Here is a 9,162-nt window from a genome sequence, read left to right on the forward strand (position 1 = left end):
ATCACCTTTATGATTTAATTCGTTATTTCTTCAAGAAAAATATGCCTCCCATCTGGTGAGGGATCTCTCTACATCCCTTTGAGATTTTAGTTTATTGTCCCGTATTCTACCAAGTATATTCAAAAGGTAAAACTCCTTCCATATATAACTGCTTCTCTTCTTAATCCAAATGTATAAAGCGAACCGTATGCCTTAAAAATGTCATAATAACTTTTAATTGCCTCTTGTATAATCTGTTTAATATCCAGTTTTCGCTGCTTTATGACACTCGGAGACAATCAACAGTTTAAAAAACTCACCTTATGTCACTTTCTGAATTTGGTCTTCTAATGTCCTGCTAACTGTACCACACATCCGCAGAAAATTTTTAATCTCGATTCTGACGCAGTTAAGATACGTTATATCTTCGTTAATTGAAATTCTGTATTCGCTCTATAGTTTTAGTTCTCAACTATTTTTCCATAGCAAGATTTTCTTACAGGTATATTCAGATTAAAATCTTTGTCTATATTTACAGATATCATCCACTTTTAACTGCAGGTTGCCTTCTGAATAGCTAAAAATAACGCGATCGTCTGGAAATGAAAGAGTCTCTAAAATCTCATTCGCAATTTAAAAATATCTGTCAGATTATTTCAAAGCACTTCGCTACTCCTCTGTAACTTATTCTGTTAGGGGGGATTCCGAGTATTTGTTTTATTTCTGCTTCTATGCCTTTAAAATCTGGGCAAAGCATTTCAGCATTCGTGAACATTAACTAAGAAATATTGCAGCTCTTGGATCTAATTTTGCCGTTGAGTTCTGAGAATTACCATTTGTTGAGCCTAAAGTAAAAAGTAAATCATTCAAGATTAGTGCTAGTAGCACGATGTTGTCATCGCAAAAAATTACTCGTAACTTATTAAGTTTTCCTTTTGTTGACACCAGATCCGTTTCCTTACTGTGTACCCAAGTAAAGTTAGTGGTGTTATACTGAAAAATCATAACACAGCTAATTTAGTAATTCCAATCGCTAAACTGGAAGAGGCTAACAGAAATACAGTTACGAATGTAAATGTTTATACTGTAGTAGCATTGAATTACGAAAGAATTATAATCTAAATTGTACAGTTGAACACTCCCGGTGATGCTTCGATAGAAAAAAAACAACAGAAACAAATCAGGTGACAAGTGATCACAGTTAAATACTTACAAAAATTGTTTACAAAGAGTCTCTTAGAGAAATTATTCTTCTTTCTAACAGCAGTTCCACTGAATCATTTATTCAAATGATTTGATCTGTTGTGCTGTTTATATCCGTTTGACCTATGGCAGCGCCATCTAGCGGGCCAACCATAGCGCCATATGGCTTCCCCCTTCAAGCTAGACAAGTTTCTTCCTTTGTAGTTTTTTCGTTTGACGCTTATTTCGTGAGATATTAGGCCCGGTCACGATAATTGGACCACCCTGTATAAAACTTTAAGATATCCTTATGCATTAACAGTCACCTACGTTTTTCTTAATCACGCTTTAGCTAAGTAGTTTTCATTTTAAAAATCCTGTACAGTCACAGTCTCTATACAGCTGTGCTCTGTCGTGCGGTTAATACGCAGTATGAAAATGACTGAGGCTGCTTCCCGCTCCGCAGTGAAACACGCTTGTGGAACACGGTTAAAAATTGCCGACAAATAGGTTGTTCTAAATGTTTTTCAAGAATTTACAGAAAAATCGGCTTTGAAGTTTTCCGCGGCACTGTATTTGATACATTTGAGATTCAGACACTGACTGGATTTATAGCAGAATCTTCAGTCTGCTTTCGCAGGGCAGCGGCTCGAACGTCCTGTTTACGTCCGTGCCACATTAGCGCGGCTCCGTGCAGCTTACTCGTACTTCCTTCGACGTTCCGTGACATATTCACAACGAAAGTCGACATTGAAGTTCAGTTTTACGAACGAGCTTGCTGACCGAAATCATTAGAAATTGAACAGTTTTTACGAGATGACGTTCACATGTGGATTCACCTCTCCATCATGAGCAGCGTGGTCAATGTGAAACTGGTGGACGACGCGGCTTCTGAAAAGATTCTCAAAAGGACATATGACCTCCAGTTCAGGCATTCGGATGGACACACTGGCCCTGTGAAAGTGTAAGATGTAGATCTCGGCCAGAGTGTTCGAGTGTTTGAGGTGCCAGCAGAGATGGTGATCACAGCGTTGAGGCCATATGACACTGTGATAAGCCATATGGCAGAAAAATGGGTACACTTTATCACGTACCCCGTTCTGAATGGGGTGCACCAGGTGCGCTTCGACCTTGGTAAACATATCCCGTCCTATATGAACATCGGTGGATGTCGTTCCATCGTAATTTTCGATGGCCAGTCAGAGACCTGTTCCGGATGCGGGTAAGAGGGACATCTCAGGTCAAGCTGTATGCAACGTCGCATCACGCAACTGTCGACAGGAGAGGAGAAGATGTCGCCCAGTCTAACAGTGCTCCCACTGACATGCGTGGGGACCCTTCAGACTAGTCCATTTGATCTCCAAACATCGACGGAAGCACCGCCTTCAGTCGACACTGAGCAGCCTCCGATGCGACGGCAGGGCACTACAGATCGGCATTCTGCACTGGCAGAGCAAGCCGCGGCATCAGCTTTGCAATGTATGGAGGGAACGGCTCTGCAGAAGATATTAGGTAGCGAAGATTTGGTGGTGAGAACCGACGCTTTTGTCCCTGATGGCAACGATCTCCTGTCGTTGTCGGATACCGACACTCATGTTCGAAAACAATGGGCTCCAAAGCGACGGAAGAAATGTCGACTGGCTCCATCCGATACCTGCAGGACGAAGTCAACAGAAGACGAAGATCTCAACGGTGACGACCCGCCCCAGAAGGGAGATATGATTATCGGTTTCCCTGACAAGATTCGATCAGCAGCGGATTCGAATGTGGACTTTCACAGTGCCACGCTTCTGTATGAAAGCCAGCAGATGGATTCAGTATCTCAATCTGTCACGGACGTACTGCAACCATCGGCCGAACTGTTCGTTCCGAAGGATGATGGTAACACAAGCATTCCTGCGTTGACCATCTATGTCGAGGACGTGACGTCTGCTGCAACAGCTAAAGCGGTTGCAGTTGCTTCACAACACGACAGTTAAATACCAGTGGACATAGGAACGGACCCATTGTTAACAGCTGGGCCTTCTTCCGGTCTCCCATCTCCACCCCTCCCAACAGGTGCCAAAAAGACCGCCTCCCAATACCAGGCCTACCTGATTGACACCGTCATTCTCAGTACCATCAGTTCTGAGGTAGAGCGGCCGATGTTTCGTGAATTCTTGTGTGCAGCAGATCTCGACGTCGCACTTCTCCAGAAAGTGTGCGTCGACCAGTTCCCATCTATTTATGGATACGACGTTTATAAGGCACCATGCACAGATAATGGCAGTGGTATGGTCGTTCATGCGAAAGAAGGCATCGTGATCGATTATTTGGCCTACGTAACGTCAGCACGATAATTTGTTACCACATACAATGACATCAAGATCGTGAAAGTGTATTCCCCCTGCGGTACAGACAACAGAAGAGACCGGCGGAGATTTTACGCGGAGGAGGTCGCGCCCTTATTCGAGGGATGCTACGATCATGTCAACCTAGGGGGCGACTTCTATTTTATCCTGTCACCAGAGGATCAAATACCACAATTTCGCACTTGTACAGAACTACAGAGCCTAGTGCAAGACGTTCGCCTAGTCGACACATGGTGGAGTATTCACGGCAATGGACAGAGGTACACATTTGTTACTGGGCAGTCAGCGACTCGCCATGACCATGTCTCCCAAGAACTCACGGCAGCAACGCTTGATGCTGATATATGGCTGGAAGCCTTTACAGATCGTGATACCTACCTCTGTGCCATCTCCCTCCCAAGACAGAGAGCGTGTGCAGCGCAGAGTAGCCGCGTAGTCTAGGGCGCCATGTCAGGGTTCACGCGGCTCCCCCTGTGGAGGTCCGAGTCCTTCCTCGGGCAAGGGTGTGTGTGTTGTCCTTAGCGTAAGTAAGTTTAAGTTAGATTAAGTAGTGTGTAAGCCTAGGGACCGATGGCCTCAGCAGTTTGGTCCCATAGGAACTTACCACAATTTTCCAAATTTACAGAGGGCGTGGCGGAGTAGGAACACATGGAAGACGAACGTAACACTCCTCAAGAATCCAGAGTGTAAGCGGAGGATAATGGAGACCTGGAGGAACAGTGAGAGCCGGCATCTGACGTTTCCTTCCACGAGCCAGTGGGCAAAACCTGCACTGCGGAGAGTGATGGTGAACTGAAGTCGAGATGCTACGTGTTGACTACGGCAGACCATAGAATATCATTTTATGCTACTGCGGGAGATATCTGCCCAGCCACTGTCGCTAGGGCGTCAGGCCGAGGTGCAGAGATTGCAGGCAAAGATCACAACGCTTACACGACATCGTCTCGAGGGAACGCTTGTACGCGCGCGTAATCAAGACCGGATCGGGGGTGAACCGCCGGCTATGTATCACATTATCCGCGAACGTCGCAGATGTCATGGGGCGTTGCTCTCCGTGCTGGATATGCTAGCTGGCCTACGCCTGACGGCCCAAAAGGATATTGCCAACGCCGTTGTGGATCATTACCGGCGGTTCTACGCCGCAGACCAGGAATCTATGGCGATGGGTGAAGTACTCCGCTTGCTACCTCGAACCCTCGATGTCAATGCGGCAGCGACCCCCATGGATTCCATAATGGCGGAGGACATCGCCGATGCCCTTAGTAAAGGAGGCGAACAACAAACCGCCAGGCCCAGATGGTTCCCCGACAGAGATCTATCGCACGTACCGTGATTTTATGAAGCCCTGATGGGTTGTAATGTACCAAGAACGTATGGACCCTGCCGTGCACATGCGATCTGTCTTTGTCGACAGCATCCTTATATCGGTCCCCAAGTCATTTGCTAGACGGGGAATTGACCATTACTGGCCTCTTGCGCCGGTCAACAGCGATTTCAAGATATTTACGAGAGTTTTGGCTGCCCGAATTCGGAGTCTCCTGCATCAAGTTCTCTCTACCGACCAGACGTGTCTTGGCGATAACAGCAACATAACAGACATCGATGTCATCGCACTGGCGGAGGCATGTCATGTGCGTGGGGCCTTTGTGTCAGTGGACTTTGACCGCGATTATGATAGAGTATGCCACGATTATCTTGAGAAGGTGCTACGACAGCTCGCCTTTCCCCAGTCCTTCATAAACATTGTCAAGCGGCTTCTGTGTGGCGCGACTTCACAGCTTACAATCAATGGACGTAAAGCAGGCAAGATCACTATCGCCTGCTCCGTGATGCAAGGTTGCCCTCTGTCAGTGATTATGCATGCCATTGCCATGGAACCATTGTTACACAGACTAGGATGCCAGCTGCAGGGACTTGTGTTGAGAGACCACACCTTTTTCTGAAGAGTGTATGTGGACAATCTGGTGTTTTTAGTGCGTTCGCCAGCTCCAAAGATCACTGGACTGGATTTCCTATTATGGCGCTATAGCCGAAAGCCGCTTGAACTTGGAGAGTCTGGATCAATCGTCATCGGCAGTGGCTTCCCAGAAGGAAGCTTGGCCCCATACCCACTCTGGGCTACTATCAAATGTTTGGCAGTTGTCTTTACATGTGACAGTCGACTAACAGCACAACTTATATATATTCATGTCATACAAGGCATACGTACAGATTTCTATAACAATTTGCTGCAATCTCGGAACATGGTACAGTGGGTGGCTTATATCAATATCTATCTGGCATCCAGGATACCCCATCTGCCTACAGTCCTCCCGATCCGTAAGATAATAGCCCATATTTACAAGCAGTCTTTTGTTATTTTTCCAGTGCAGCAATGATCATCAAAGTGCGATACGACTCGTAAAAATGTAGCGTTTGTATGGTGTGCTCGATGCTGTGAAAATGATTGTTTTCATGTTTCTACAACACGTATCACTCTGGGTCGTGAGAGACTACATCTGTGGTATAAAACAATGGACATAGTTCAAACAAAGAGTTTTTAATTTTTGTCCTAAAAATTAAATTGCTACGTTTTCTTAATTTAAGCAACCTTTATTAACAATCTTTCATAAAATATCGATAATGAAGAATTTATATTTCGCGTGCAATATGTAATTAGAAACAAGAAGACGTGTATTACTGATAAAAAAATTATGATGAATTTTGCAATTACGAAATGTAGATTTCAAATTGAACAAAAAAAGAAAAGAATGACCAAAACGAGACTTGAACCAACGATCCATGAGTTGCACCAGATTATCAATCTACTACACTTCCGATTTTTTTTTTTTTTTTTTGTGGTACAGAAAGACAGGTTAAGCAAAATATCTTTATTCTTACAGTGGTGCCGTTCTATGGGTAAAGAAGGCAAACAACCAACAAAAAATTAAAGGATCAATAGAAAGTAAAGGCCACCATTCTGGTGGAACCAACATTAGACACGACACCCACTGCTAACATCGATCAACATGTCCATGAATCCTTCTAACCCATCATTCGAGCAGGGCGCGACTTTACGAAGAAAGGGTTCGTATGATTCTGTCACTTTTTCTGGTCGGTTCTGTAAAATTAACATGCACATAAGGTTAACTTCTCATACCCAGCACACCCCAACTTTGGGAGGATTCAAGAAGACACTACCATGTAATTAGCAAAGTATTGGCGGTAGCGTGGATGGTGTCGTAGGCGAGTGAATCTTTCCAATAGGAAGGTCCAAAAATTGAGAAAGTGTTAATCACCACGGTAAAGATGCAATATGGTCACGCCCTTGATCCATATCACTGCATTCATCTTATGTTGTTGTTGTTGTTGTTGTTGTGGTCTTCAGTCCTGAGACTGGTTTGATGCAGCTCTCCATGCTGCTCTATCCTGTGCAAGCTTTTTCATCTCCCAGTACCTACTGCAGCCTACATCCTTCTGAATCTGCTTAGTGTATTCATCTCTTGGTCTCCCTCTACGATTTTTACCCTCCACTCTGCCCTCCAATGCTAAATTTGTGATCCCTTGATGCCTCAGAACATGTCCTACCAACCGGTGCCTTTTTCTTGTCAAGTTGTGCCACAAACTCCTCCCCAATTCTATTCAATACCTCTTCATTAGTTATGTGATCTACCCATTTAATCATTCATCTTATAGTATATGCATAAAATGTCATATCTGGTATAAGAAGGGATGTCGAGGTCACAGCTGTAAGAGTCGTTCGCTGAATGAGGGTCAACATCCGTCTCGTCAATTTTCACACCTCCATGCCGGACCCACATTCCAAACGATGTTCATCTGTATCAGGCAGATGGCACTGGGGACGTACATATGGAATGGAGTCCCTGATGATTCTTATATTTGTGGTTGACCACCAAATACCATGCCGCTCTGACATCGGAATCGAGAAGGGCGCCATGCACTGAACGCCAAACCACCAGACAAGTAACCGAGGTAAGACAGCTTTCAATCGGATTTCGGTGACGACCTCGCATCGTATGGCAGTAAACATCATGGACCCTCTGCAGTCGCTCACTCGGCGGGTCAGCGCTGGCATTGCTGTAGTCGGCAAAAAACTCCTGTAGGTGAGATAGTAGTTGCGAAATGTGCGCCACTGCAGTGGGTGGTTCGTGAGGGGTGGGGGCCAGTTCTTCAATCAGAGTTCGTGAGCTGCGCTTGCGGTGGTTCAACATCTTTATCATCGTGGTGACATAAAAGGCAGCTGCCCCAACCCACACACTGACGATTCCGAGACCACCCTTCATGGTAGGGAGGGTGCTGTTGATCGACTCGTTATCAACGTAGCAGATGACAGTTCCAGAGCTGACATTTATTTCTCGGATTCGGATAAAGAAGGAGCTAAGGGATTACGCACTTTAATTAACACCTTCAGTGGCTTCAGTATTCAACAATACGGTGAAATCCCCAGTATGCATTTCCATCACACATAGCTCGCTCAGAAAAATTGCCCTGCGTTTAAGTTAGGAATTTTCATCGCAATTGTTTGTAATTAGAATACAATTTTAGGTGAGAACGAGAGCACTTTATGCTTTCCTCTGGTCACATAAGACGTGTGCGGTAGTGCTGGGGTTTTACAGAGTATTATGTAATTTTCTTTCAAAATTAAATGACATTAGAAGCTATATTGTTTCTCCGCTCATCTCTTTATACGTTTGAATTGCAACTGCCCACATCAATGCAAGTTATTGGGACCAGCTGGCTGGCCAGTACTGCCCAAGTTAAATGCGCCGGTAAAGCTGTTGTCCCGTATTACCGTTCAGTCTTTTTGCCTGTAGCACAGCATAATAAGTATCCGTATGACCGTACTTGACTGTACTGGACACAGCTTGGCTTCCGCTTCACGTGAAACGAAATTCCATGAGTTTCAAGCAAACGCGGAACAATACATGTTGTAATGTTTACATCAGGTTTATTCTTATGATGAACACAGTATAGAAATCCATAGAAAGTTTGAATCTCTTCTTTGGGTAATAAATTTCTAAACAATGTGCAAAATCAAAAATATTTTTCTAACTAGTACGACTTTGGAGTGGTATCGAAAAACATCAGTTTTATATTTCGTATTATCTATTTTTCTTATGTGAAGTAGCGGCTGTTACGCTCTCATCATGAGATTGGTGACACTCGGTTCGTGGCTTACATTTCATAAGTTAGAAAACACTTTGAACTCTTACATAAAATCGTCGTGTCCAAAGGTAGATGTGAGCAGCTATGCGCGAAGTATCACTGCTTGTGAGCAGCTTAGTTTCGAATTTCCAAACATATTATTTGGCCAACCTCTCTCTCTTACTTCCATGGAATACCAAAAACTTATAATTATTCATCTGAATTAAAATAAGTCAACAATATATATATATATATATATATATATATATATATATATATATATATATTATTTATTTATTTATTTATTTTTTATTTTTTGAGCATGACCTTTGATAAGCAACCGGGCACGTGCGATAGTTTCGAAGTTATTAAATAGAGAAAATCTTATGTTTTGGATAATAGATAAATACTTTTATCAACGGTATTTCCGAATCTCCTGTGAGTGGAGATCTATTATTTTCGTGTGCGCCGCGACAGTTGGAGAATATATGTAAAGATTTCGCGT

Source organism: Schistocerca americana, chromosome 1 (genome assembly GCF_021461395.2).
Source record: "Schistocerca americana isolate TAMUIC-IGC-003095 chromosome 1, iqSchAmer2.1, whole genome shotgun sequence".
Classification (NCBI taxonomy): domain Eukaryota; kingdom Metazoa; phylum Arthropoda; class Insecta; order Orthoptera; family Acrididae; genus Schistocerca; species Schistocerca americana.